At 37.2% G+C, this 9198-nt stretch overlaps 1 pseudogene; it reads left to right on the top strand.

Annotated features, from left to right (window-relative positions):
- The first annotated feature begins 1740 nt into the window (after positions 1-1740).
- Positions 1741-2219, top strand: LOC107515701 (annotated as a pseudogene).
- Positions 2220-9198: the final 6979 nt, after the last annotated feature.

Genomic DNA, 9198 nt, shown 5'->3' with positions numbered 1-9198 from the left:
AACTTATAAAGAGGAAATGATGACAGGAAAGAGGAAGTCAATGGGCACCAAAAGAATGGTGTCAGCAGTTTCATGTGAGAGTAGTATAACTGATGTTTTAAACTTTTGAGGTCACAAAGAATCCAAGAGAGAAAATCCCTAATCCATTCTTCTTCCTCTTACCCAGCAGGACAATAAATAATTTGGGAACATTACTTCATAGGTTGTGGGTTAGGTTAGAGGTTGCTGTGGGGAATCTCAGTTATTATTTACTGTAACAGTGTCCAGAAAAAAAAATCTAAATGGTGTTGCTGCCTCCAAAACTGCTAGAATTTCTAGATTAAATACAGTCTGAATATTTTAAAGCATTAGTCTAGCCACAAACTGTAGAATATACCTATGGGTAAACATTTCTGGTATTTTCCTTCATTGAGAAGATGATAAGTAAGTATCTCAATAATGAAGATCTGTTGCTCTATGGGGTAAGTGTCTTTTCGATATAATTTTGTTAAAGTAAAAATAAAAATGATTAGCTCTTTTCCCTTTTATAAAATAATATGTATTAGCTGATAAGCCCAATAAGCAACCAAGGCAAAAAAAACAGATGAATCACAAAACATACTTAGATTATACCCAAAATAAGGCTACATATCAACTGCATAACAGTTTTAGTTAGAAATAAACTAAAATTTGGCATTTTACGGAAATGTGGTGCTCCTGGTATGAGAAGCAAGACTATTCATTTTAAAGCCCTTTGAGTCTCGCGCAATGTTTAGAATGTAGTAGGTTTTCTAATGAATATTTGAGTAAATAAATAATGGATGTATAAACTAGAAACAAAGAAAACCTTTAACTGACTATTATAAGATAGTATGCTGCCATAGGAACTTTGAAGAGTTGGGAAAACTCATAGTCACCAGGGCCAAGTGAAGGCTTGATCATTTTGATGTTGGTGAAGCCCAATATTCATTATTCCTTGGAATTTGTCACTGGTCCTACCCATCAATGGGACAAAGATTACATAACCTAACCCTGACCTGCTCTTCCAGCTTTATCTCTTAGTATTGCCTACGTGACCTCTCTTCTTTGGTTAAACTTTCTACTCATTATTCTCTGAACACCTCATTCCCTCCTGGCTCTCTATGCCTCTGTTTATATTGAACTTGGAATGTATTCTTCTGCATCTTTGCTTACAAAATCCTACCTATTCTTTCAAGTCTATCTCAAACACCAATACTCTTAGAAGACCCTTTCTCTCCAACCATCCTCACCCTAACTGAGACTGTCTTTGAGCGCGGATTATCTCTTCAACCACAGCATTTATTACATACTCCCTTTGCACTATAATTATTTTAAAGAGCAAGAAATCCATCTCATGAATCGTTTTGTCCCCTTTATAAAGCATTACAATTTGGTGAATTGACAGATTAGTGTACTTTTTGAATACTTATCGAATACTTCAGTTTATGTACTTATTGAATACTTTCATCATTTATCATGTAGGTATCATGAAGGATGCAAAGATAATTTGAATGTTAAGAAGTTTACAGTCTACTAAGGGAAACAGAATATATAAAACAGCTGCAATACAGAGTTAAATGTTAAAAAAAACACAATTACATATAAAGCATTATAGGATTAAGAGTATTGATAACATACTTCTAGGTTTGGAGATACAGGAAAGCTTAATTAAGAAGGTAAATTTTCACTCTTTCTCTTCTAGTCCCAGGCACTTCGGGAGTTGCGGGCTTTGGTGCAGATATGGCCAAGTCCAAGAACCACGCCACTCACAACCAGTCCTAAAAATGGCACCGAATGGCATCAAGAAACCTCGATCACAAAGATATGACTCTCTTAAGGGGATGGACCTCAAGTTCCTGAGGAACATGCACTTTACAAAGAAGCACAAGAAGGGGCTGAAGATGCTAGCCAACAATGCCAAGGCCATGAGTGCAAGTGCTGAGGCTATCGAAGCCCTCCTAAAGCCCAAGGAAGTCAAACCCAAGATCTCAAAGGGTGGCAGCCACAAGCTCAGTTGACTCGCCTGCATCGCTCGCTCCAAGCTTGGGAAATGTGCTAGTGCCCACATCGCCAAGGGTCTCAGGCTCTGCCAGCCAAAGCTCAAGGCCAAGGCTCAAACCAAGGCCCAGGCTGTGGTTGCAGCTCTGCCTCTAGCTCAGGCTCAGGCTCAGGCTCTGGCTCACAAAGTTGCCCAGGCCCCCATGAAGGCTCCAGAGTAGAAGCCTCTGTCTGCTGATGTGAGGGTGGAAGGACTGGTGTGACCCCTGAACTGCGGTATGTGTTGGGCTGGTGTCCTCCTGTGCTATTTGTACAAAAAAATCTGAGGCAGAATCTGTCAAAAAAAAAAAAAGTGAGTTTTCATTGCTTTTGAAGAAACAATAGAATTAAGGTATAGAGAAGGGCATTTCAGAGGAAAAAAAATGGTGTAAACCAACTAGGAGTTTTGGGGAGGGAAGTATGATTTTGGGAACAGTGCTTCAGCTGGGTTTAGGTCTTGGGTATGTGATGAGGTATTTAAAGACATAAAGATAGAAAGATAGTCTGTGATATTTTATACACTAAGAAATTAAGAATTTTTTAGCAGTCAAAGACATTGACCAAAGAATTATATTTGATCAGAGCTGTATTCCCAGAATAGACTAGCAGAAGTGAGAGTATCCTTTGGAGAAAAGGAGAGATTGAAGGATCAGTAGATTGCTCTAGTTTATGTTGAAGCAATGAGAACTGTGTAGTGGCAGTGGGGATAAAAAAGAGAGGACAGTTTTTTTTTTTAACTTTTATATTTTTGTTTTCAAACTATAGTTGACATACAATATTATATTAGTTTCAGGTGTACAGCACAGTGATTAGACATTTATATAATTTATGAAGCGATCACATTGATAAATCCAGTACCCATCTGACATCGTATATAGTTATTACAATACTACTGACTGTATTCCCTATGCTTTACTCTATGTTCTCATGACTATTTTGTAACTATCAATTTCTTCCCCTTAATCCCTTCCCCCTTTTGCCCTTCCCCCACCCCCTAATCTGACAACCATCAAAATGCTCTCTGTATCTATCGGCTTGTTTTTTTGTTTGTTTGTTTATCCTGTTCTCTAGGTCTATCCATGTTGTTACAGATGGCAAAATTTCATTCTTTTTAGGGTTAAGTAATATTTCACTGCATATATGTACCACCTCTTCTTTATCCATTCATTTAATGATAGACACCCAGGTTGCCTCCATATCTTGACTCTTATAAATAATACTGCAATAAAAATATGGATTCGCATGTCCCTTCAAAGTATTATTTTGGATTTCTTCAAATAAATACCCCAAAGTGGGGTTCCTGGATTCTTCTTTGTCTCTTGTTATAGCCTTTGTTTTAAAGTTTATTTTGTCTGGTGTACATATTGCTACCCTAGCTTTTTTTTGGTTTGTTTTAATTTTTATGAAACATCTTTTTTCCTTACTTTACTTTCAGTCTATGTTTATCTTTGATCTGAATTGAGTCTCTTGTAGGCAGCATATGTAAGGGTCTTGTCTTCTTTTGCTTGGAGTATTTAAGTGGTTACATTGAAAATAATTGTTAGATATGTAGTTATTGCCCTTTTGTTATTAATATTTTTAATCTTTTTTTCCCCCTTTTTCTTCTTAAAGAAGTCCCTTTAATATTTCCTGTAGTCTTGGCTTGGTGATGATGAACTACTTTAGGGTTTTTCTTGTCTGGGAAGCTCTTTATCTGTCCTTCTATTCTAAATGATAGATGACTTTGCTGGGTAGAGTAGTCTTGATTGTAGGTCCTCGCTTTTCATTACTTTGAATATTTCCTGCCAATCCCTTCTGGCCTCCAAAGTTTCTGTTGAAAAATCAGCAGACAGTTTATGGGAGCTCCCTTGGAGGTAACTGATTTTTTCTTGCTGCTTTTAAGATTCACTGTTTGTTTTTTACCTTTGGCATTTTAATTATGATGTGTCTTGTTGCTGTTCTGATTGGATGTTTTCTACTACCTTATCTTTTAAGTCACTGATTTGATCTTTTGCTTCATCTAATCTACTTTTAGTTCCCTCTAATGTAGTCTTCATTTTAGTTATTGTAGTCTTCATTTCTGATTGTTTTTTTTTTTTTTATGGTTTCTATCTCTACTTAAAAAAAAATTATTTATTTAAATTAGTTTCAAGTATACAGAACATTGATTAGACATCTATAAAGTTCATAAAATGATCCCCCCAATTGCTGCCATCCTCCCCTGGTCCTCCACCTAGTCATCATATTATGGCTAGCTCCCCTCCCTCTGCTGTGCTCCCCATCCCTGTGACCAACTATCAACTACTAATTTGTACTTTAACCCTTCACCTGATTCTCCCAGCCCCAACTCCTCTCCCCTCTGTCTGTCACCAAATTGTCCACTATATTTATGAGTCTGTTTTTGATTAGTTTATTTTTTCTTTGTTCCTTAGATTCTCCATATAAGTGAAATCATATGGTATTTATTTCATTTATTTCCTCTCTGAGCTTTATTATTTCCTTCCTTCTATTCACTTTGGGCTCTGTTTGCTGTTCTTTTTTCCAGTTCTTTTAATTGTAAGGTTAGATTGTTTATTTGAGCTTTTTCTTGTTTATTACTATGAATTTCCCTCTTAGGACTGCTTTCACTGTGTCCCATAAATTTCGAGTCGTTGTGTTTTCATTTTCATTTGTCTCTAGGTATCTTTTGATTTCTTCCTTGATCTTATTAATAACCCATTCATTGTTCAGTAGCATGTTATTTAGCCTCTACATGTTTGTGTATTTTCCAGGTTTTTTCTTGTAGTTGATATCTAGTTTCATACCATTGTGATCACAGAAGATACGTGATATGATTTCAATCTTCTTAAATTTATTGAGACTTGATTTGTGCCCTAACATGTGGTCTATCCTTGAAAATGTTCCATGTGCACTTGAGAAGAATGTATATTTTGCTAATTTAGGGTAAAATGCTCTGAAACTATCTATTAAGTCCATCTGTTCTAGTATGTCTTTTAGGCCCTTTATTTACTTGTTAATTCTTTGACTGGAAAATCTGTCCATTGGTGTCAATGGGGTGTTAAAGTCTCCTACTATGAGTATGTTACTATTGATATCTGCGTTTATGTCAGCCAATAATTGCTTTATGTACGTAGGTGCTCCTATGTTGGGTGCATATATGTTTACTAAGGTTATGTCCTTTTTTTATGTAGTTGAGGTTCTCATTGTGCTTATTCATTCTCATCAGTTTGTTGAACATCCTTATAACCATTATGTTGAACTCTGTCTCTGGTAGGTTGCTTGCTTCCATCTCAATTAGCTAATTTTCTGGAGTTTTTGCCTATTGTTTCATTTGTGGCATGTTTCTTTGTTTTCTCATTTTTATTAGCCTCTCTGTTCATTTCTATGTGTCAGGAATATTTGTTTTGTCTCTCAGCCTTGGCCAGATGGCCTAATATGAATGGTGTCCTGTGTGGCCCAGTGGTGCACTCTTCCCGATCCCTTATGCTGGGAGCTCTGGACATGATCTTTGTGTGGGTTGTGTGTGATTTTCTGTTGTCGCCAAGCCTTTATTTTTGTTAGTAGATCAGTGGGTGGGATTAATGCTCAGGCTGACTAATTGAATTGGCTGCACCCACAAGGTAAGAGTTCTTGTGTGGGATTTGCCCTAGCAGGCTTGTATACTTGTTGCAATCACCCTTTGTGTGTATCACTAATGGGACTAGTTAGGAGTTACTTTGTTGTGATCCAGCACCAGCCTCCAGATGTGTTGATTTTGTGGCCCCTCGGGCTCCACCATAGGCCAAGGTCAGCTGCTGTTTTTGATTGCTCAGGGCTACCTGGTGAGAACTACAAAGTGATCCACAGATGGTTTTTGCCTGTGCTGGATCTATAGGTAAGTAGAAGAGACAATGCTGTAGGCCGCAGTTGGTTATCCCCCATCCCTGACCTGTGGCAGTGTAGCAGGCCTTGAGGACCACTGGTCCCTCTGCTACAGGCCTTGAGGACCACTGATCCCATGGCTCACAGTGCTGGCCGCCCACTGGGAATTCTTTGCCCTGAATCCTAGCAGGGCTTGGTGGCCATCCAGCAACAAATGCCTCAGGCAATCTGCAGGTTGTGTGGGGTGGGTAGATCCCTTTAACCAGTGCTATCTAATGGCTCTGTGTGAAGAGGGGTCTTCACAGTCAAGCTGGTGTGGTCTGTAGATTACCCTGTAGGGGACGGGACTAAGGCACAATGGTGGCTACCTTTCCAGACCTCATTCTTGCACTGGGTAATGCAGACTTTCTTAGAATGAATCCTGTGCAAGCCACTGACCAACCGCTGGTGTCCTGGGTGAGTGACCGCAGGTCAGAAAGCCTGTACACAGGTTCTTCAAAGGGATATCTAGGGATTCAGTCTCCTTCTGCCTTACCCAAATGGCCAGAACCCACTCTGGTTTCTACAGTCAGAGCTATTGGAATCTCCTCCTACTTGGGCTGGTACCCTAGTCTGGGGTGCCCCCAGATGATACCAGGATACCGCTCTTCTTCAGGAGAGCCTCTGCAGCCTCACTCTCCCTCCAAGTGATCCTCTGCCACCTGCAGGTGTGGGTCTAGCCTGATTCGTGACCTTATCCCTTCTAATTGCTTTGATGTGGCTCCTTTATATTATATTACCAATGCTCATTAAATATCACTGGAAATTAAGATAAAACAAATTGAAATAATGCTAAAATGGGGTATTTACATTTCTGGCTTAAAATTTTTTACTTTACCAAAGAGAAATCTAAATCATCCTCTGTCCTGTTTAAGATACTTGGGACTCTGGATGTCACTAGCTACTTGTTTTATGCCTAGTGGGAAAGCCCCAACAGAAAAGTCGTTTGAAGGAAACTGAGTGGGCTGGAATCTGTAAATGAGATGATTTCTCAGTCTAGGAAGTTCTGAATGCACATCATCTTCAAGAAAATTAATTATGTAACTATAATCTACATTTTACTGTGAAAGTGCTATTTAAGGTAAAAACAAAAATCTTTAAGTTCTATAACAGTTTTTAGAACATCAAAAGAGATATAGCGCACACTTAGAGCATTTTAAAAGTCTAACTACTGTACACATGCTGGAAGTTCTTAGAGTAGCAACAATATAGGACTGAGGTATTTGACACAGGCAAGAAAATTCTTGGGTTCCTTACAATGAAAGTATAGGTATTTTCAGATATTTGAACTCTGCGGAGCTGCAGGTGGACCCACTCAAGTATTAATCTGAGTTCTAATCAGACTTGTCTTGAGGAAATTATTCACATTTGGTAAAAAAAAAAAAACAACACACACATACTTAAAAGGAGTAGATGTAACAGTGCCCAGTATTTACACAGGTCCAGGAATAAAAGTAATGTACTTTTATTCTATAAAAGAAATATTCTAGTTTCTATAGTGATAATTAGCCCTAGAATAAACACAGTTCTGGTCCTGCCTAACAAATTTGAAAAGCAAGACCTGAACTAATTTAACTCTTCCTAAGTAACTTAAATATATCCTAGAACAAAGAATATTTTTAAAATACAAAAATATTCAGCATTCGACAAGTAAAATTCACAATGTTTGGCATCCCGTCCAAAATACAAAGCAAAGAAGTAGGAAAATGTGACCCATAATGAGGAGAAAAATCAATCGAAACCAATCCATAACTGACAGAGATGTTAGAATTAGCAGATAGGCATTTGAACAGTTATTAAAACTGTATTTTATGTAAGGACATAGAAGATAAGTAAGGACATAGAAGATATAAGAAGTCTCAACTCACTTCTAGCGATGAAAATTATAATGTCTGAGACAACGAATACACTGGGTGAGATTAATGTCCGATTAGACATTGCAGAAAGAATAATAATCTTTGAGACAGTGATAGAAACAATCCAAAATGAAACACATAGAGAAAAAGGGAAATACAAAATGCATAGAACATCAGTGAGCTGTGAACCAACCTCAAGCAGTTTAATATAGATGTACTAGGAGCTTCTGAAAAAAAAAATATAAAAAAATATTTGAACAAATCGGGTTTCTAAATTTAGTGAAAATTATAAACCCACAGATCTAAGAAGTACAATGAAATCCAACAGAAACAACTAGTAGAAAACTACATTAAGGCACATCACTATCAGACTGCTAAAAAAAATTGATAAAGCAAAATCTTAGAAGTAGTAAAAGAAAGATGATATATGATGTATAAAGGAAAAAAGATAATGATGATAGCAGATTTTTCATCAAAACAATGCAATTGAGAAGACAGTGACTCGACATCTTGATGTATCAAAATGAAAAGCTGTCACCTAGAATTGTATACCCAGTAAAAATATCTTTGAGAAACAAATGTGAAATATTTTTAGATATGCAAAAGCCTAAAGAATTTATTATTAGTAGAGTTGCACAATAAGAAATGTTAAAGAAACTTGTTCAATCAGGAAGAAAAAGATAGATGGAAATATACATCTATTCACACAAAATGAGGAGCAGGGAATGTGGTAATTACATGGGTAAACATATAAGATATTTTTCTTATTTACATATTTAAAAATATTAAATATTAAAAAATATAATGAAAGCATAGTATGAGATTTATAATGTATTGTGGTGGTCAGAATTCTAAAAATGGTCTTCCAAGATTCCATGCCCTAATCTCCAGCATTATTGCATATGATACTATCGTTGTTATTGTTGTATTCTATGTGTTCTGTCATGCTTTGTTTTATGTAAAATTGACCTTGAGATAGGAGAGTATCCAGGTAGACCTAACTAATCATATGAGTTCTTTTAAAAGCATAGTGATTTCTCCACCTGGTAGCAGAAAGGGAAGGCAGAGAGACTGAAAGCACAAGGAGAATTTGGTATATTAGTGCTGGCTTTGTGGATGGAGGGGTTCATGGCAAAAATTAGAGAGTGACTACAAAAAGCTGAGAGTGGCCCCTTGTCAACAATCAACAAAGAAATTGGGACCTAATTCTTAAAACCACAGGGAATTGAATTTTGTCAGTAATAAGAATGAGTTTAGAAGAAGATCCCATGCTCCCAATGAGAACACAGTGGGCTGATATCTAGATTTCAGCCTGTGAGACCCTGAGTAGAAAACCCAGCCAGGTCATCTCAGGCTACTGACTTATATAACTATGAGGTAATAAATGGATGTTGTGTTAATCCTCTAAGTCTATGGTAATTTGTTA

The sequence above is a fragment of the Rousettus aegyptiacus genome, unplaced genomic scaffold (genome assembly GCF_014176215.1).
Source record: "Rousettus aegyptiacus isolate mRouAeg1 unplaced genomic scaffold, mRouAeg1.p scaffold_m13_p_4, whole genome shotgun sequence".
Lineage (NCBI taxonomy): Eukaryota > Metazoa > Chordata > Mammalia > Chiroptera > Pteropodidae > Rousettus > Rousettus aegyptiacus.
This window is presented reverse-complemented; position numbering and strand designations above follow the sequence as displayed.